Here is a 21,485-nt window from a genome sequence, read left to right as displayed (position 1 = left end):
TTTAATGAGTTTTTTCAGAAGTTTAGCATGGGAAATGGGTGAAAAATAGGGTTCTTCATTAATAAATCTATGAAAGAATTTAGAGTTAATACATTAGTTGCTGAAAGCAGGTCATGGATATACTATATCCTTTCCAGAAGCTCTGCTGCTCATAGCTGTGACTGCCTTATAAGTAGTTATGGAATTTCACTTGTTTTGCCACAGCAGTTTACAAGTGCTTAGTCGGGGTAAGGACCATACAGATGGGACTATCAGCATTTGTTGCAATTTTTGTGTTTCTTGTTGGCACTGGTGTTGGTTGGATTGTGTCAGTATTCTAGACATTAGTTAAGTCTCTATTGTTGAAAGAGATGGTTATGATCTGCATCAGAATAATGGAGAACAAAACACCACCGCCCTTTAGAAACATGAAACATTCCATGTGCTTCTGGTTTGAGACATAGTTTGGTACATGTAATGCAGTAGCTAAGCCAAAGTGAAGGGGCTGGCTATCCACAGGCAGGCTTGGCAGCTGCTAATGGTGTAAAGGTGTAGCACCAACAATTCTTAATGCAGCTACAAGGATGCATAAAACAAATGCCGATACTGCATTGGGCTAAAGCACTGAAGCACTTTATATGTGTTGATTTGACTGTAGCAAGCTGCTTGCTGTGTTTATAACAAGCAGATTGCTACAGTTTTTCTACAGAAGAGTGTGTGTGTGTGTGTGTGTGTGTGTGTGTGTGTGTGTGTGTGTGTGTGTGTGTGTGTGTGTGTGTGTGTGTGTGTGTGTTCTTGGAACTGCACAGGAGGCCAGATAACTTAGCTGTGATGCAGGGTATATAATAAAGCTGATTGTCTGCATCTTTAACAATAATAAAGGAAAGGTGACAGACTGCAGTAGCATGATGGGAATGAGAGAGACAAAGGAAAGCTTTGCAAAGTGCGACACAAAGGTAGAGGAAAGGGTAGAAATACAGAGCTGAACAAATGCCACAGTTAGTGTTAATAACAAACTAAATTATGTTTTACACTTTTCAGCTGCATAATGCATTTCCTTCAGCTGCTTTTGGTATTAGAATTGAGAATAATTTGTAGTGTTTGATATTGTGGTCTTTGATTTTGAAGTAAATATAGCTCAGTTTTCCACAGCAGGACAAATTGGTCCCAGTCTGCCCTGAACATGCTTTCCATCATTTATTATCCCAGCCTATGTTCAAAAAGTGATCTGCAGAGGATTAATCAAGGGCTGAGTATTTCAGTATCCTCTAATTAGTATAAGGAAAAAAATATTTTGAAGTGGTAGGAAAATGTTTAAGAAATATTCCTAAGCAGTGTTACAGACCATGTGGCTTATGTTGGTTTGCCACTTTGTGAATGTTGGCCCTAAAAGGTTTGGAAATTGGACATGAAAAATAAAGGTATAGTTCTAAGCAGAGGGAATGAAGATTTTTAACTTCATGGCAGAAGGTTACATATGACTTAAAAGGGGTAACTGAAGAATGAGGTTCTACAACATGGATGCAAATCTAAATAGGGAATTAATAAAAAGAACTAATGAACCTGACTAAGGAGGAGATCAACATACTTACAGCTAGTGATGAAATGGTGAATGTCCTTAAATAAGTCACTCACAGTTGATTCATCCGGATCTATGTCTAAAGTATTACTATCTCTGAGAAGGCACTGCGAATCACAAGCAGCTCCATCTCATAAAGTACGTTTTGAAAGCAGAGATTGTGAAAGAGCTGATAGGGATCAATGAAATTTGGTGTTACAGAAGAGTAGAGGTTAACAAGGACTATGTAATCCCAGTTATTTATTTGTGCTGGAAGATCAGCCTGGTTTGAGTTGGATTGAATTTTCCCCCAGTGGTACCAGCACTAACCATGTCAGTCTATCAGAGGATGTGTTTTTTTTTTTTTTTTCAGTTTAGATTTTGACATGATTAGTAGCAGAAAATTGTACAGCAATGCCTTAAATTTGGTTCTTATGAATGAAATTAAGATAGAGCACTAGATTTCACTGGTACAAGTGTTGTCCCCTTGTAGTGGTTGGTAAAGGGGAAATTTAAGACTGATGGGAAAGAGTATTGCATAAGGGACAAAGTCTGAGTTAATTTGTACAAATGGTTCACAGTGTCCAAAATGAGAGCAGAAGAAGCTTTTGGGGAGGGGATTTGGAGAGAGTAGATCTGTATCTATCAGGATGTGTATATTGTGATTTTTTTTGCATTGAACTACAAGTGGGACTGTGAATTGCAAAGGTGACTCACAGGATAGTAGGGAAGAAAACCAGTAATAATAACAAAGAAGATAGGATATTGATGAGTATGAAACATTGCTTGACCCATTGTTTTTTTTTTAAAGAAGAAACATCTTTTTTAAATTATCACATATGACATTGGCAATCATACATTTATATAAATGAAAACAAACCATATTGACATAATTTTAGTTGCAAACATTATGCATCACAAACCATGTTGATATAATTGTAGATGCAAGCATTATACATCGCTTATAATCTATCCAGTCATTGTTAGTTAAACATTACATAGTTCATTCAGATCTTGCCTTCTTTTAAACCTTCTTCCTCCTCTGCATGTATTATTCCCACAATTCCCATTGTTCCTATGCAATTTGTGCCTACCCTTTTCTAAAGATCACAATTCCAATTGTTTTATCTATGTTACTATATTCACTACTTCTAGTAAAGTTGGTTTAGACTTTGATTTCCATTTTCTAGTAATGGCTTTTTGGCAGCCACCATAATTAAACTTAGCAAGGCCTTACTATGTCTAAACAATTCTGATTCTGTCTCATAGCCCAAAAATATAATTTCCTTAGATACACCAAATTGCTCACCCAGTATCTCTGACAGAGCAGTCTGCAGGGAATCTTTAAAGTCTACCAACTCATTCATTGTCTGACCTATTATTAAGTGTTTTGAAGGTGAGTGTTTTGAGGAAGAGTGAGTCCCTTATAGAAGTCTCTGCAGAGGACAAAGCAGTCCACCATGTCCAGTTGCTGCTGCTTGTTTCATGTTGTCTTCAAAAGATGAAGTTATGCTAAATGTCGATATATAAGGACAAATGCTGAAAGAAGGCATTGAATAAGTGAAGACATAGGAAAGATAAAGGTCCATTATGTAGCAACAGCAAGTTTAGGAGAGTTATGGGAATCCAGAATTAGTCTGGTCAGGCTTAAGATAAATAAAAAAGAAGTGAAGAGTTCACAGAAATAAAAGGGATGCAGTCTTGAAAAAACATTGTTTGGATAACTGAAAACAATGTAATAATCAAAATAATGTCTAGGTCATAGTTTAGTGTTATATAAATGTAGGGATTTTAACATGAATATTTAATCATCAGACACTGAGGCCTGTATGCATCCAAGCTACAGACTTAGCTTTTTTTCCCTCACATTGGTATTTTCTAAGCATTTCTTTTAGCCATTGGGGAAAATGTTGAATGTATTGTTCTTTTTCCAGCAAGACCAGCCATAAGTGAAATGGTGATTGAGGCGAAGGGTTCCATGGTATCCCCATGTCCCACTGCTCACCCCATGCACATCATCTGGTGCCTCCCTCTATCCTGTTATCCTGCCCTCCCCACACCATCCAGATTTCTTTTTCAGTTTTCCCTTTTTTCATAGTTTGTTTTATTCTTCATTTCTTCCTACCTTCACTCATTCATTCCTTAATTCAACAAATCCTAATTAGGCAAGACTACACTTTAATAACTGTGGAAGAAGTAACTGACTTAGGCTGGGTGAAGCTGTAGGGGGAGAAGTGGTTATAGATGCTTTGAAGTGCATTTTCTAGTTTTTAAACACTGTTTTCAACTTATGATGGACTGAGCAAAAATCGTGATTAAGGAAGAAAATTCAGTGATACTCTTCATTCTGCTTTTTACTTCTTCATTTCAGCACACCTTAAGTGACCCGAAGTACACTGTAATAAATGTGTTGGAAATCTGTGAAATAAGCTGGGGGGTCTACTGCCCACTTGGCCCTAGACACCATGAGGTTCTAAATGCTCTGATGTGTGCTTTACTGTTTTTTTTTCCCAAATATTTGATGCAATGGTGGTTTGAACAAGAATGAGAAGTAAGGAAAGAAATGAAGTATTTTTTATTATTTCAAGGAAGAAAAAAATTATTTTTATGTACGCATGTCTTATTTTTGGTTTTGTTTACTGGGTTTTGTCAAAAAATCCTTTTCACTGGAGGCAAGAGGAGAAAAGCTCCAATATATTACATGCACACTTAAACAGACATTCAGTGATATATATCAACAGACATTAAACAATGTATATTAATAATTACATATCCATTTGATAATTACATTACACTAACAGGAAATAAAGGCAACTGTTACAAAGATATTTATGCATTAGTACATGTTGAACACTGAACATTTGAAAAGGTGTATTACTAGGTTTGTCAAATTGATAATAGATCATGTGATTAGTGCTTAGAAATTCAAAAATATGGAGGTGAGAGAAGGAACCTTGTAGGGCATAAAATTAACATGGGGTGTCACTAAACTATGTAATGGGTCTGGAAAAGGCTAGTATAACTATTCGGGTATTGGCAAAGAATAGTTATGGGGCATAAGATTCTGAATTAAGAGAAATGGTTTCTCAATATGGCAAGCTGAAAATAACAGTGGCATTTACCCTGGAGATGCACAGGAGCAGGTCCTTTTATTGAATAGGTTTTGGTTGTGTTTTAAATGAGTTTGTATTCTGAATAGATTTCAGTGGTAGTGGGATGTAGTTCCATAGTTTAGCTACACTATTTGAATATAGAGAGCCACCTTCGGTATTAAATAATTTGGTTATAGTGATTAGTGATTTTTCTCTAGAATGTAGCATTTTACTGGGGAGTAGTGCTTTAATTAAGTTAATAAGGGATGAGTAATTTTCTTGCTTATAGAGAAGTCTGTGTATTGTCGTTAGTTAAGAAAGAACTAGATGATGTAATAGTTCCAACCAGTTTAATCCTCTGAGGCCTAGGTAGTAGTGTGTTCTACTGTTATAATTTAATTGCAAATTTGGTTGTTTTATTATAACTTAAGTTTGGACAGTTGAGAGAGACTTGAAGGTTGATGAAGATTGGGGCAACACAGAGGAGAGATGACAGGAAGAAAGTAGAGGCTATACATTTTCTGGTTATGTCAGTGATGTAGTTTTTTACTCGCTAGGATATACCTAGTCTTTGATGAATTTGTCAACCACATGTGTTACATTGTGGTCAAATTTTAACTGGTTATCTATGATGACATCAGTAATTTTGTGTTGCCTACTTATTATATTACGGTGCTGTTTTGCAGAGACAATAGTGAATACTGTTGTGTTGATGTATTTTGGGATAAAGAGTAGTAATTTAGTTTTTTTAGTGCTTAGCAGCTGTGAGCTGTTTATACATGTTTCAATAGCTAAGAAGGATTATTGCATAAGGTCTTGGAATTCAGAAAGAGATTTGGCAGAGCAGATTGGGGTTGAATCATCATCCTATTGAACTATGGTAGCATATTTGTAGCAGTGTAGCGGTAATTGAATATATTGAAAAGTTTGGGGCCTAGCAAAGATCCTTGTGTGACACTAATAGTTACAAACAAGAAGGTGGAGAAATCACTTTTCCATTTCACTGCTTGTGATCTGTTTGAGAGGTAGCTGTGGAACTATTGCAGTAAAGAGTTGATGAGCCCTAATGATGAGAGCTTATATAAGAGTTTCTGATGGGAGACAGTGTTTTTGCTAAGTCTATGAAGACAATGGAGACTAGGCTTCTGGCACTTCTGAGATTGTTGACAAAATTGAGCAAAGCAGTTGTTGGGCTGTGATGAGGATAGATGCTGTGTTAGGCTGAAGACAGAAGCTGGTTATCTGTTAGGTAATTGAGAATTTGCATATGAATACATTTTTGTAATGTTTTGATAGGGGCAGTAAAATAGCAATTGGCCTATTGTTTAAAAGATCTGAACTTATTCTACCCTTGGACAGAGAATAATGAATGATTTATTTTTTCAATTGCAAGGTGTCTTTGTTTTCAGATATGATTTGCAAGGTACGTTGTTAGGGGCAGTTGTCATAGGCTTTAATTTTTTCAGGCATTTTTTGAGGACTGGAAGGAGAAACAATTCAGGATTTTGGTTGGGTAGGGGCACCAATAGTTTGATTAGTCACCTGGTTGGTTATTGACAGTGTAGTCTGTATAAAGTGGGTATTGAATTCATTGGCTATGGTCATTCGGTTTCTGTGAATTTGGTGTCAGTTCTTTAGCTTGTCCTGGATTTAATAGTTTATTGACTGAGACCCAGAACAGTTTTGTATTGTTAGTGTGTTTTAGTGTGTGTATGTTTTCATTGGTTGAGTAATAGGGTTTCTTATCTTTAGTGATAAGTCGTTGGATATTTTACTTGTCTTTATGCTAGTAAAGTGGGAGCTATTTTATTTTTTGTCCAGCCCTTCCTTGATTTTCCTTGTTTTTCTATTTATTTAACGAGTTGTTTAGTTACTAATTATAGTTACATGAGAGGGCTGGCTTTGAATCTTTTAGCCTGCCAGGGAATAGTTATTTAGAATATCTGGGAAGATTTTATTGAACTTGGAAACAGCATCATAAATGGGGAAAGTCTTTAGTGACCCCAGTTAAAAGATATAGTATATTAATAAAAGTGTCTTCATGAAAAGTAGTAAGTTTTCTTACCAGGCTGCAATGATGTGTTCTGGAGCTGTTACTTTGTTAGTTTAGGGTGTTGATTAGTAAGTGTTCATTTAGGCTGTCAGAGAAAGTTTCATGTGATGATATTCTACTTGAGGGGATGTTAGGATCCAGTCAAGGGTTGATTGTCTGGCTGTGGCTTTGTTATATCTAGTTGGTGTGGTTATATGTTGGATGAACTTGTACAGTTGTATATTATTGATTTGCAAACTATAGAATCTGAAAATCCAGTCTATATTAACATCACCAACTATTATGGTTTTCTTAGGGATTTTTGAGCAAGCCCAGCAGAGAATATTGTGCAGTGTTTTAGCATTGTTACCAGGGGATATGTATATACCCACGATTGCCTTGTCAGTGTTTACTTTTAACATGGTTAGTAGGATTACTGAGCTACAGAAACTTGGCAGGTTGTGGAGAAAAGAGAAGATATCTACTGTGTCTTTGGAGAAAATAGCAATAACCCCAGATTTTTTGTAGGCTTTGTCTAATCTGATAATGTTATAGTGTGGTGGGGCAATTTCTTCATTTTTCTGTTTCCTGGTTCAGCCAGGCGTCTGTGGCAACTGAGATATCTAGAGAGTGCACTGCCACCCATGCATGCACTTCAGTGCATTTGTTATAAATACTTTGTAAGTTGGTATGGTATGTATGAAGGCCATGGTGGGACTGTGGGTGAGTTGGCAATGATAAAGGAGCTGATGGAGATAATGCTCATTGGTGCCTGAATATGCTTAGATGGACATGGGTTTAGGTGGATGGCACTGCTAAGTCTTGTGGCTATGGAGACATGATGGTTTGGTTAGAGGCATGTTTGATTGTTTTTATGTTTAATACTTAATTGTTGGGTAAATGGCTTTGGTTTGGATAAATATACATGAATAGTATGATATATGAGATGATATAGATAGGGTATAATTGGGAGATGAGGTTTAGAAGTATTCTGCTTGGAGGACATTGGAACTGTAAGGTTAATGGATGTTGGTAGGATAAGTGTGTAAGTAGAAGAACAGGTATTGGTATGAGAAATTGTATGAGAAACATTTCTGAAATTGAAAAAATAGAAAGTTCTTAAGGATAGAGGATGAGGATGAATCATCAAATGGATTATATCCAAGCCTTAAAGTTGAAAGCTGACAAAACAGCCATTCAAAATAAAAAGACAAATGTTTGCACAAATACATAAACTATATCTGGCAACAGTATTCCCTCCTACCCCCTTAAAAAAATGATAGTCTGTTTCTGTGTAATTCTCTAGGCCTGGATTGGGATTAAAATGAAAACACAAATGGCCACTGTCATATATTTCAAGCTGCTACTGCTGTCATATATGTATTCAGAGTGTCTTCTGAATCATGTCACCAAAAGACAGACACTGTCAGTATACTGATCTCATGTCAGACTGAGACAAAACCGAAAAAAGTAATTTAACGTAACATATTTTAACCTGTTGCAGTCAGGCATATAAAAAATGCATGTCTTCTTACCTTCCTCCAAAAGTTGTAAAAATACACAGACTTCCAATTGCTAAAGGCTGCTCAACCAAACAAAAATATTTAGAAAACAAGCAGAGCTAGGCCACCACGGAGAAACATTTAAAGGAGAGGAGTACTGGCAGTAATGCAGGATCTGATGAAGCCTCTATGAGTTGAATATGCTTATCCATGTTTCTATGCCTGCACCATTTCTATGCCGTTTTATTATTTTATTAGTTAATAAATGCTTCTATGTGATGGCCTAGCTCCACTTGTTTTCTAAATATTCCAACAAAAGTTAGTAACCTGCATACATTTCCATTGCTTGATTGTGAGAGTTTCAGCAATGTTTATAATGTGTTACTTCTGCAACCTGCAGTGACCTGTACACATCTCTGAGGTATGGGAAAATTAAAGAAATAATGATATCATCCCCAGCTTACCAAACAAGTTACAGTAACCATCTATGCACACCTCTGAGCAGGGGGTTGATTTTAGACTGGACCTAGCTTGTCAGGGGCAACAATTTTTCACACACATACTGACATATTTATATTCCCCATCACAAGCCAGAGAACTCAAAAGATACAAAAACACACTCAGATGCTACCTACTTTAAATAAAGATAAACTGAGGAACACCATTTGATGTACAACATGGCTTCATAGAGAGTGAAGGAAAACAGAGCACACAGATAAACCAATACAGAGAAAGAGAGGGCATGTGGAGCTTACATGGAAGAAGCCTCAGACATTGCTGATGTTTATGGTGTAAAGTGAAAGCAATTAAGGCTAAGTGTTACTCAAGTGCACTGCAACTCCCCCTCCCCATACACACAATCATAAGATACACCAATACAAGATTTACACTGATTTCAGCAATTACAACATAGTATGTGACACCACTTCTACCACACTAGACCAGAAACTATTATTTAACAGTGGTCAGACAAAAGCTGAGGAAAGGCACTTGCAGACAGATAGTCTCTCTACTCATTAGTTGTAACCACATTACTAACTGTGTACACCTCCGATGTCTGGTTGTAGTAAAATAAATAACAGTAATGATGACAGTAATATATTGTTTAATGTAAAATACAATAACCACTGTTACGCAGCCCTTCTTATTTCACACAAATGCACACTAGACCTGCAACGACATATAGTACCTGCTCATATTAAGCAAATGGCAAGAGAATTAGTTACTTTCAGCTATACAGCCCCCAACCCAGCAGCTATCAGCACTTCTGTGTGAAATTCAAATTATTATTATGATTAAAAGAGTATGGTGATTTAATATATTTTACCTTTGTGTTACACAGTTGCCATACATTAAACTTTTCAAAGTAGCTTCACATATACGACATTTGTCTTATAAAATCAGATAGTATCTGTTTCAACTCAGAAAACAACAGGAGGGTCAGCTACTTGCTTCCACAGAATGCATGTACCCCACCGAAGAGTTATAAATATATCTGAGTAGAATTGTAATCCAAGCCAGATGGCTAAAATGAAGAAACCAGCAGAACTTTTAAAGGTATATTTTGTTAATGCTTTCATTCACAAAATATGTGAACTTCTTCAGACAAAGAATACTTGTTTCATTAAAATTTAAATAAAACTAGTACAATGACACCACATCCTTTCCTCTGAGCCTTCATAAATTTTAAAGGTATATATACCAATTTCTAAATCCACACAAAGCCATGTATAAAACACAGGCACAATCAACTGTAAAAAAATAAACCCTTCAAAGGGAGTCAATATTAAAAACTATATATGAACAATAGAAAACATACCCCCCATATGTATGCAAGACAAGCAAACTGTATATGTATGTACATAAAATTAATTGTTTATGTACAAAAAAAATCACCTATCAAGTGATTTTAATTTTAAAACATATTTTAAGTTACTATGATCATTCAAACCAGGATTAACACAAGTACTGATTATCAGCTGTCACAAACACTCCCTTTCGTCTGACTTCAGTGACCAATGACCACCCCTTACATCTTTCTTTACTTGTTCAATGACCAAGAATAAAAAAGCATGCCCGGGGTTTGCGACAGTGTGCCTGGCCAGTGCATTGTTTAAATTTGACTTCGCTGTTTCATACTGGTGTTCGTAAATGCTCTGCCTCAAGTGTCTCTCAGTTTTTCCTGTGTAGAAACCACAACATAATTGGCAACTAGCCAAGTAAACATCACCAGTGGTATCACAATTATATTTCCCATAGATGGTGTATTTAGTGTTATTGATGTTAAACCTATTGGCGGTGAAAATAAATTTACAACTTGAGCATCTCCCACATTTATACGTGCCACCACTTGGAATATACAAATCATTAGGTCTTTCCAAAACCATCTTTAAGGTCCGACCTCTCTTGAAAACCACCTTGGGGAAGTCTCCTAGTCTAAGCTTCATAGTTGTGTCCTCACTGATCATTACCCACTTTTACATAATAATATCACATAAGGCTTGACCATCGATAGAAAAAGAAGTAATAAAACTGGTAGTAGTCAGTTTTGTTAGAACTCTGTTCTTCATTCAAGTTAGGAACCCCATTATCAGACATACCCATAAGTAGTCTCCATTGCCCTGCATGCAAGATAGGTTTAAACAGCCCCGTTTCTCTCTTGCTAGTGACTTCAGCTATAACTTGCTCTACCAACTGAAGGTGATAAGCCCTCTTCAGAAACATATTCTTTAGTAAATTACATTCTTCATGAAAGGTAGTTTCCAAAGAGGACATCCTAGCTGGCCTTGCAAGTTGTCCTTTAATGATTGCCTTCTTTAGGTGGAAGGGGTATGAGCACTTGAAATGCAAAAAAGAATTTGGGTATGTGAGTTTTCTTTATATATTTCTCCTATACTGGGAAAATGAATAGGTTTTAGAATCAGATTTTAGGCAATATTGGAACCTTTATGTGCGTTTTTTGGACGGCATTTGTTTGTTCTGGAATGGTACTAACCATGAATTTTCAAAATGTATTGATTATATTTCCTCCACCACAAATTTTCTTAGATTTACACATCAAGTTAATCGTGAAGAGTTAATTTATCTTGATGTTAATATTCAAAAGACCAATAATGGTTACAAATCTAGAATACACAGAAAACAGACTTTCTCCAATTTGTACCTTCACTACACTGGTGCACATCCACCACATCAGAAAAGAGGTGTAGTGAAGGGCCAACTGGTTCAGACCAGTCAAATGACCTCAGAAAGTTCTGATTTTAAGGCAGAATGTGATTTCATACTGGCAATGTTCCAGGATAGAGGTTATCCTAGTGCACTTTTGTTGGATGATTTGAAAGAAGTATGTGAAGGCAGAGAAGGTAGGTTTGCCCCAAGTTTAGGTAAATTGGATGTAGTCAACACTAATAACAACAATAACATGACTACTGGAGAGAGATTATTTAAATCAGTTTTGACTATTACCTATAGAGGTGAATCATACCTGATCAAACAATTTATTGATAAAGAATAGAAGAAATTTTCTGCATTATCAGATTTAGGTATTATATTTGATAAACCAGTGTGGTGCTGCGGTAGTGTTGTCGCCTCACAGTTAGACGTTGTCCGTTCGATTTTCAGTTAGAGCATCTTCTGTGTGGCGACATGCGTGAATGGGCGTTCCTTCGTTGAAGGTTGTGTGTTAGGCCCGGCAAGCCAGTACGTAAAAATCTACTGCCAATCATTAGCGGACTGGAGTTCCGCTGTGGCGACCCCTAACCAGGAAAAGCCGAAAGACTTATTTGATAAACCTTTACAATGTGTATATAAAAAAGGTCGGAACATCAAGAATATTTTAGAGGGTGGTGCACACAATAATAAGCTTAGACCTTTTCAAAACATCAAAAATGGTACTCACAGGTGTGGGCACTGTAGCCAATGCAGTTATGTTTTTACAGGGGAAACTCTATACTTGTAGGTTAGAGGTAGAGATATATCTACCAGGGGCTATGCAAATTGTGATACAACTGGGGTAATATATATTGTAACTTGTGGGACCTGCGGTTCATTTTATGTAGGCAAGATGGAAAGAAAATTTAGACAGAGGATATATGAGCATTTATATGAGATAAGGAAAAAGAATGAAAGTAATGCTCTATATAGACATCTTCTATCTTGCCCACAAGCAAGTTATCAATTTTTTGTTATTGAAGTGGTCCCCATTGACCCCGGAGGTGGCCCCTGGGAAAATATGATCAAATATAGAGAACTGCACTGGCAAATAACTTTGGATGCATGCACCAGTCCAAGTTTGAATGATATGTTATCCATCAAACCAGTCCTTAAATTGAGGGCTGCAAAACTATAGTAACCTCAACAACAATCAATTCAAGTTGTTTAAATCGGTATATAACCACTGTTATCCACTAGAGGGTGTAGGATGGTTCATTCAATTTTAAATACATTTTAAATATATATATTTATACTTATTTTTATAATTCTTATTTAATGAAAACTGTTTTTTAAAGAATTTTTAAGTTTCTGACGTTTTTATTTATGTATTTTGTGATTTAAGATATTCAGTATTTTTTCACTATTTAAAATGATTGCACCTTTATTCACTACATGATTGGTTCATTTTAAATAGGATAGCTATTTATTAATGCCTAATGTGTTCTCAGTATATCATCTGATGAAGTTATTTGGTGACGAAAACGTATAAGGAACTGTGGAGCGTTAATGTGTTTTGGTGTTATGTCCGTGGTGTGGATTTGCTGATAAACTGTTCGTGCTTGAACTACATGGTCTCTGGTTCTCCTTTAACTTGGTTTACAGTACTGTGGTTGGAGCATTTTGCCATATTCGCTAACTGGAAAGACCACAGAAATACCTCACAAAGAGGATTACCAGCCTCAAACAGATGCCCTATGCAAACCGTCTCAAAAATCTCCAGCTTTACTCCGTCGCATATAGACTACTCAGAGGCGATCTCTGCCTAACATACAAAGCTATGTCAAACCCTGAGATGTTGGACATGCTCCACTTAAAGAAATTACAATCCCTCCAAGCTACATGTTCTAGGGAACTAAACCTTGTCACCAGAATAAACAGAACATGTTGAAGGGATAGATTCCTGTCCCAGAGACTTCCCATACTCTGGAACAAACTACCTATCTATATCAAAAAAAGCTCATCATTAGCACACTTCAAGAAAAATCATGATGACTGGATGGGAAGTAGGAAATTCACCCCAGGGATCACTTCTGTGGCTCTGCTCGACAGTGGCACAGGAAAATAATTTTCTTGGGTGGTGAAAGCCAGGGTACCTTTTTGGCTAGGCTTATATAGTCCCTAGGGCCAATAGCCTAGTACCTACCTATGAACCTATTAATTCTGAGATTTCACCCTTCCCAAATGTAAGTCAGCAATTGTCTTCTGGGCTGTATTTATGGAGAGAATGTTGCATGTGGTAGATGTCATGTAATGAAAAGCTGCTCTGGAAGGAGAAGCATCTTACTAACCTGAATACACTCCAAGAAGTACATCTTACAACTTCCACTTACAAATCAGATTCCTTATATGCTCTGTAACAGGCTTCATATTAGTGCCAAGGTAAGATACATGATTCACAGTGGCGATGAACTCTAAAGATGCTGTCTCCTCCTGGATATGGATAATTGGGATGAAAGTGAAGAACTTTGTTTTTTCCTTATTTACACATGAAGCTGTTTCATAGGAAAGCATCTCCAATGAATGCAAAAAAAAAAAAAATCAGGAATTTGCTTAACAAGGTCATTAAGCCAAACCACACAATTATCTGCGAACCAGGTGGTGACTGGATGAGCGGTTTTCCCATGGGCAAAAAAAAGAGTTATGTTTGGTCTGTAAGTTTGTATCTATCACAGAGGCTACAAGAATATATACTATTGTGAAGAGGGAGCATTCTTGCTATGTGCCCTGTGATAATGAGATTGATTCAGACAGAATGCAATTTAAGTAAAAAGTTTCACGTATGGATTTACATATAGGAATTTTACCCAATCTATTACTATCTGTTTTATTTATTTATTTTTTTTTTATTTAATGACATTTGATTATTGGGAAAGTCCGACAGGGTAGAAGCCCATTTTAGTGAAGGCCTGGGGAGAAAAGCTCCAAATTATTACAAAACATTTTAAGAACAATACTTTTACAATATTTAAAAATAAAACAAAACATCTGCAGTTTAAATTATTGTAACAAATTAGACATAATATAAAAACATTGGTTAACAATATGACAATCATTTTAATATTTAGAAAAATTTGAAACAGTTTGCAGAGAAATTAAAAGGAAATTAGTCTTGTACAAATATGAATTGTAATATGAAGTGAGGGGAGAACAGGCTTAAAGTATATTTAGAGAGAAAGGGAAGAGAAGTAGATAGCCATAAGGAGGTAAGTGAAGAAGGACGAGTAAGGAGGTATAAGGAATGGAAAGGTACTCGTTCACATTTAGTGATATAGTTTATCCTGGTTTTGAGCAAGAACAGAGACAGATTTTACCTAAGAAGTCTTTCAGTATGTTTTGAAGGAGAGGTAGGGTATTGACCAGATGGATATAGGTAGGGGTTTACAGGCTTTAGTAACTTTGTACAGTACAGACAAAGCCAAACAGATTTGCTAGGTTTGTAGATAGAAGGTTTTGGTCACTAGATCACAGTGACTGACTGGGAATGTAGTTGTGCAGAATGTTTTTTAGTGCTGCACAGGCAGATGGGTGCTGGATAGTTTTTTAGGTGGTAAGAAGCTGTGCATATGTTAGTTGATGTGCCAGTTCTAACCAATTTAGGCTTTTCAGTGCTATAAAGTGGTAGATTCTGAAAGGGGTATGCATTGCAAATTTGCTGTTCAGGTTTTATTTTTTTTGTGAAGCCTGGAGGTTAGTAAAGATGGGAACACCATAAAGAAGACTACGGAGATAAATAGTGGCAAGTATAGTTTTAGTTGCATCAGTTAGAAAGTTTTGGGCTCTGTAAAGTATCTCTAGTTTTAATGAGTTTTTCTTATGCAATTTTGTATATGCAGCTTGAATATAAGATTATCATACACTATCACCTCTAATAGTTTCCTATGAGAAGTAATCCCAATGGTTGTTTATATCAAGAGAGGAATGTTGAGCGAGTATAGAAGAGAATAGCTGAGGGAGTGAGTAAAAATCATTTTTCATATAGTACTCCAATTAAGGGATTCAAGTGTTCAAGTCCAGTAGAGAGCCCCAGACCTCTTTTGTTAATTTGTCAGTATTTAGCCATGTTTTGACTGCAGTGGGTCCCCCCAAGCCTCCCTTTTGGGACACCCAGGTGATTCTCTAGAACCATCACAGAAATTAGGCTTCAATCTGACTGCCAGCATTTTGGCAAATATTTTCAGTTTGGTTTGTAAAAGGAAAATTGGTCTGTACTTAGTATCAGATTGTGGGTCCCTGTTAGGTTTGAGAAACATTGTGCTTTGGTAGTCCCTAGGGGTAAGCAAGCATCTAGTTTCCATGGCTTTTTGGTAAAAGCACAGTAGTGGAAGGTTTAATATTGACACTTGTCAGTCCATCCAGCCCTGGCTCTTTTCTCCAAGGGAACTTATTTAACAAATTTATTTCTCTTGTCAGGTAAATGGGCTGTACATGTGTGGGACTACTTTTGTGGTTTAGTTTTAGAACAAGGGCAAGTTAGCTGATAGTTTTAGTGTTGTCTATGTGTGATAGTGTAATGGTGTGATGGTGTGTGTCTGAGAGTGTGTGTTTACCTGCCTTGTCTAGTGATACTGTCTGTGAAAGGGTTTTGGTTAGGTAATGTGTTTCACTGGAGTTAGAGGCAGTGGAAGGGCTAGGTTTAGGCACATGACAAGAACCCTGTGCTCCTAAACCTGCAGATTAACAGTACTAGTGGTATTTATTGTTCAACTAATACGTGACTTCACCCTGATAAGATCTACATCCCTTAGGAACAATATAAGCTGTTAAATTGGGTTCTGCTTGTGCATATTGTTTTCTGAAAGTGAACATCACTATATGATAATGAAAAAACAAAGAACAGACTGAACTCATCACTGATGTACTTGAATTCAGACAGTTCTTCTTAGGTTCATAGTTATACACTAGGCTAATGAGCAGCAGAGCCTTTATAAGCCTAGCTGTGCGATCCAACCCCATTGTGTCCCTACGTATCATGGTCATTTATTAGGTGGTGGTATGTTAGTTAAGAAGTTTCCAGAGGGTATGTGGTGGGGTGAGGGATATGTTAGTTTGGGCATTACTGTCTGCCTCTGAGTGTCAGAGACATGGAGGCCAGATCCAGAAAGAATTTCTGATTTTCCAGCCATTGATCAAAGTTACACTTAAATAGGGCCTTTGCTTCTTATAGATGGGGAGCTTGTTCCAGAGCAAGGGGATCCTCTGAGGCACATATTTGTATTGCCAACCTGTCTTATTTATGTCACAAGCAAAATTTAAATCCTTTGATTTAGTGGTTCTAATGCTGTTTGCTTTGTGGATGGGCAAAAGGTCCATCAGGGCTGGAAATGAGGATGCCTTGTATGCTAGACATAGATCACCTCTCAGTAACCTGTAGGAGACTGACTATAGAGATAGGGCATTAAAGTGAGCCTCATAGGACAATGTGTTTTTACCCTGGATTCTCCTGGTAATGAACATTTGTAAGTATTTCGACTGTTGCATATGTTTGGTCAGGTACATGCTGAAGGAGGCATTATACTCACTGATGGGTCTAATAAGGGCCAAATAAAGTGGCACTATGATTTTCTTGTGACCTGGATGCCATTCCCTTACTTATAAGTTGAGTGACATAGTATAATGTTCTTGTTACCTTGGCTGCATGTTGTTCAAAGGCTAGATTACTGTCTACATATATTCCCAGATCACTGACTACTGGGTTAACTCTTAGGGGTGACTTATCAATGTATTAATTAGCCTGGGTGTCAGTTTCCCCAAAAAGCACTATAATGCATTTTCTTGGCATTGAGTTTTAGTCCATGACTTTGGCAATGGTCATTAGTCAAATTTATGCTTAAATAGGGGTATTGATGCCCTGTAGGGGGGAATAGTTTTATAAACCAACCAGACTGCATGCTGTGGCAAGGGTAGCCACTCAACAGTGTAGAATATGGCTCTTGGTGATTCAGTCATGTTGTCAAATGGGCATGAGTATTTACTGGTGATAAGAGGGTTGAGAACCTGGCCTACTTTGACCTACACCAGGGACCTATGCTAACTGTGGAAGGGGTGTATGTACCCTGGCCTACTGTGACCTACTCCAGGGACCCATGCTAATGATGGGAGGGGGAGTATGTGCCCTTATTGACCGGTATGTGCCCGCCATAAAGCCCAGCAGCCCTGGGTCAATAAGCTACTGGCTGACTGGCCATTTTCCAATTGCCTGCTTAGGGGATTGCTCTGTTAAGCAAAATCTGGATACAACAAAGCCACTTGGTTTGGGATCCAGGGTCTACTACTCAGGAGGAGGAGGGCAGGCTAGAAATGGTGTGGGAATTGTGTTGGGGGAGAGGCTGCAGAAGGCAGTGAGGGATGTCATCAGTCATCAGAATTAGTGAAAGACTCATGACAATCAGACTCTATCCTAATAATAGGGCAGTATTCATAAACCCTATTCCCCACATCAGGATAGTGATGAAAAAGAGTGTATTTGCATTCAGACAGCAGTTGTTGTTAACAATAGGTGACTTGAATGCACATATCAGGATAGACAGAACAGGATATGAGGAATACCCGGGTCCAAAAATGGTTGGAGAACCAGGTATAAAGTCACAAGATCACATACAAGAGTGGCCAACATGCAACTCAGGCAGTCTTCATCCTAGTAAGGAAAGGTCCTTATTAAGCAAAGTCATCCACAGTGAAACAGTAGATAGAAAAGACAGACCAGGCTTTGAAAGAATACTGGTTGGCTAACAAAGAAGCTACGAAAGGAGTTGCAACAGCAAAGACAAAGGCATAAGAGGCACTGTACATGCTTTGAGAAAGTAATTCAGTAGATAACACAAAGAAACGGGTTGCAAGACAAAACAGAAAGATACAAAAGATAGTCAGACACCCATTATAAGGGATGCCAGCAACATCCTGCTCACCAGTCCACAGGACATCAAATGCAGATGGAAGGAGTACTTTCAGCAGCTTCTGAACCCCACAGAAGCTGTACTACCCCAGAAACAGCCTGCAATGAGAGAAGGGGAGGAGCCCTCCATAGTTCCCATGAAGTCAGGGAAAGCAGCAGGCTCAGATGTGGTCACAGTAGATGTGATAAAAATGTTGGATGAGATAGGGGAGAAATGGCTCCTTAGGTACTCATAGCAGTGTGGAGAGAAAGACATATCCCAGATGACTGGAGAATAAGCACACTCATACCAGTGTACAAGCACAAAGGGGACATCCACAAATGTGGACAGTACAGAGGTATCAAACTCCTGCACATTGCATGAAACTTCTGGAGAGGATGATTAATAAACAAACATGCAGAGCTGTAGAAAGTAGGATGGGAGATGAGCAGTTTGTATTCAGATCAGAATGCAGCACAAATGACCCAATGTTTGCAGTGAGACAGATAGTTGAGAAGAAGTTAGAAATGAGGAAATAGTCCAACTGGACATTCATAAACTTGGAGAAAGTATATGACAGGGTCCTAAGAAAGCTGATTTGGGTGGTCCTGCGGTAGTATGAAGTCCTAGAAACACTGGTAGAATTAAGGCAGGTTATATACAGGAACCCAATGACTCAAGTACAACCAATGTTTCATCTCACAGAAGGGTTCCCAGTGGGAGTGGGGGTACATCAGTTCTGAGCCCATTGCTGTTCATACTGGGGATGGACTACATCAACAAACAGATGAGAGGGGACAGATCAACAAAGTTGCTGCATGCAGGTGATAGGGCATTACAGGCAGACTGAGCAAGAACTTCAGCAAAGGGTAGGGAATGGAATGCAAAACTAAAGGCACATGGGATGAAACTGTGTATAGATAAGACAGTTGTAATGACAACAAATGGTGGAGTTCAGAAGAATCTGAGAATTGAGATAGAAGGGAAAATACTGGAACAAGTTAATGGCTTCAAGTATCTGGGAGGGGTGGTTCAGGATAAGGGAAGTCTGAATGAGAAAATAAAAGCTAGAATCAGAGGGGCTGCAGCCAACTGACAGAAAAGGCCAAAGAAACTGAAAAGTAAGGTGTATAGAACAGTGGTACAGCGTTTGTTAATTATATTAATAACAGTGCCCAGTATTTATGATTTAAAATGAATCTTAATGAAACATCAATTCCTTTTTTAGATGATTGTATTAATAAAGATTTGCTGCAACAGATGTTTGATTCAAGATTGTAATAGTTTTTTTTTTTTTACATTTTAATAATGCACATCCAAAGAGCATGAAATTAAATATTTATAAAAGTCAAGGCAGAAGAATTAGTTGACTTATGAGTAATGATAGTGATTTTAGATTTAGTATGCAAAGGCTGAGGGAAATGTTTAAAGTAAGAAGATTTATCCTATAGCTCAAATGAATATTATAATGACATTAATTAAAGAAGGGAGAAAAAAAAATATGTATATATATATATATATATATATATATATATATATATATACATATATATATATGTATATATATATATATATAGTAAATAGTAATATAGTAAATATTCTGAATAACTCAAATACTAACTTAGAAAAAAAATACCAAGGAAAGGGAGATGGGTTTAGTGTTGAGCTGGTATGATTAAAAAGATTATTAGTGATAATTTGAAAATATTGCAAAGTAATGAGGTTTTAGTAAATGTTATAAATTATGTCTGTTTTATTATCAAATGGGCTATAATTTTAAAGCTTTGATGGAAAGAGAAAGATGTGGTGAGCTTGTTAATATGATACATTTCATTGTGGGATGTGCAGGCAGTGTAAGTATGAATAAAGTAACCTGTATGGTTTACATTATGTTATTGGTAGACTGCATGGTGCCAAAAATAGATTTAATTCTGTATCTGCTATGGTTGTATATGTAGCTACATGTGAATGATCCTTATCATTTTATGTGGGGAAAACCAGTAGGAAGTTGCAAGAAAGAATTAAAGACCATATGCACGCAATTAAGAGAAGAGAAGAGTACAATGCGCTATAAAGACATACCGCAGGATTCATGAAAGGGTCTAGGATAAACTGTATGACTCACATTTGAAAGGCCTTTCTCCCACTGTGCTCATTTGAGATTCAGAGACATGTTATTCTCAATGAGGTAAGACCTCACTATTGACTTATTTGCATGTTCCTGAATTGCATTTATGACTGTGACATGCAGATCATTGTTGATCTGCACATCATGGTAGCAAAATGCTGCTTACATAGGTGGTGGCATTCCTCCTCAATCAGTTTTCCACACACACACAAGTACACACAACATGAACACACAAGCACAGACACACATGGACACCACAATCCCCATACCTGTTCCAAAGCTGCCTGCCCTCCTGTTGTTCCCCCCACCCCCATAAAAGTTGAAGTACTATTGTGACACCTATTTATTATGCCCAGGTGGTCTGTTGTACCCCCTACACCAATTTCTATTGTACTGTCCATACCATTAGGCCACTTACATTTAAGTATTTGCCCTGGTGTCTACTGCTCCCCGTCCACTGATGCCATACTGTCATTGGTGCCATAGTGGCACTTTAAGACTAATCCCTATGGTCTAATGCATCCCCCCACCCCCAATCCATGTACTGCAGTTGTTGTTATTATGAGACTTAAGAGGAATCCCTGGTGATCCAGATGCCATTATGTCCATTGGTGCTATTATGGCACTTGAAGCATTTTCCTTGGTAGTCTAGTACATCTCCCCACACCCAATTCCCATACAGCCACTGGTGCTATTTTTTACATTTAACTATTTTCCCTGGTGTCTAGTGATTCCCCCACCTCCCAGATCCCTGTACCACATTTGTGTAAGGCAGTTGAAATTGCCTTCTGGCTGTGTTCAATACTGCAGTGAGGTGAAGGGTGCCATGCTGATCTACATGGTTTTAGATACCTTCCTGGAAGCATTTCTGAGAGACAGACAACACATGACTAATTATCATATGCCCCCATACCCCCCACAACTTCATATTAGAGAATCATGCAGGATGGATGCTGAACTGGGAGAGGTACCAAGGCAGGGTCTATATCATGTTATCAGAGGTTCAACTCTGTGAACCTTGATTCATCAAACCAACATGAGCAAACATTCACTTAAGCGAATGTTCATATCAGCAAATTTCTATAACAGGGAATGGAATTAGTTGATCA

At 37.5% G+C, this 21,485-nt stretch overlaps 1 protein-coding gene across 3 annotated transcripts in view; it reads left to right on the top strand.

Moving 5' to 3' along the window:
• HEPHL1 (hephaestin like 1) overlaps positions 1–21,485 on the top strand; it is a 571,952-nt gene that overhangs the window by 30,544 nt on the left and 519,923 nt on the right. The gene's annotated exons all lie outside the window — the stretch shown is intronic.

The sequence above is a fragment of the Protopterus annectens genome, chromosome 5.part0 (assembly GCF_019279795.1).
Source record: "Protopterus annectens isolate FY-2018-M chromosome 5.part0, PAN1.0, whole genome shotgun sequence".
Taxonomy (NCBI): Eukaryota; Metazoa; Chordata; order Ceratodontiformes; family Protopteridae; genus Protopterus; species Protopterus annectens.
The sequence above is the reverse complement of the archived record's forward strand: the minus strand, read 5'-3'. Positions and strand labels throughout refer to the sequence as shown.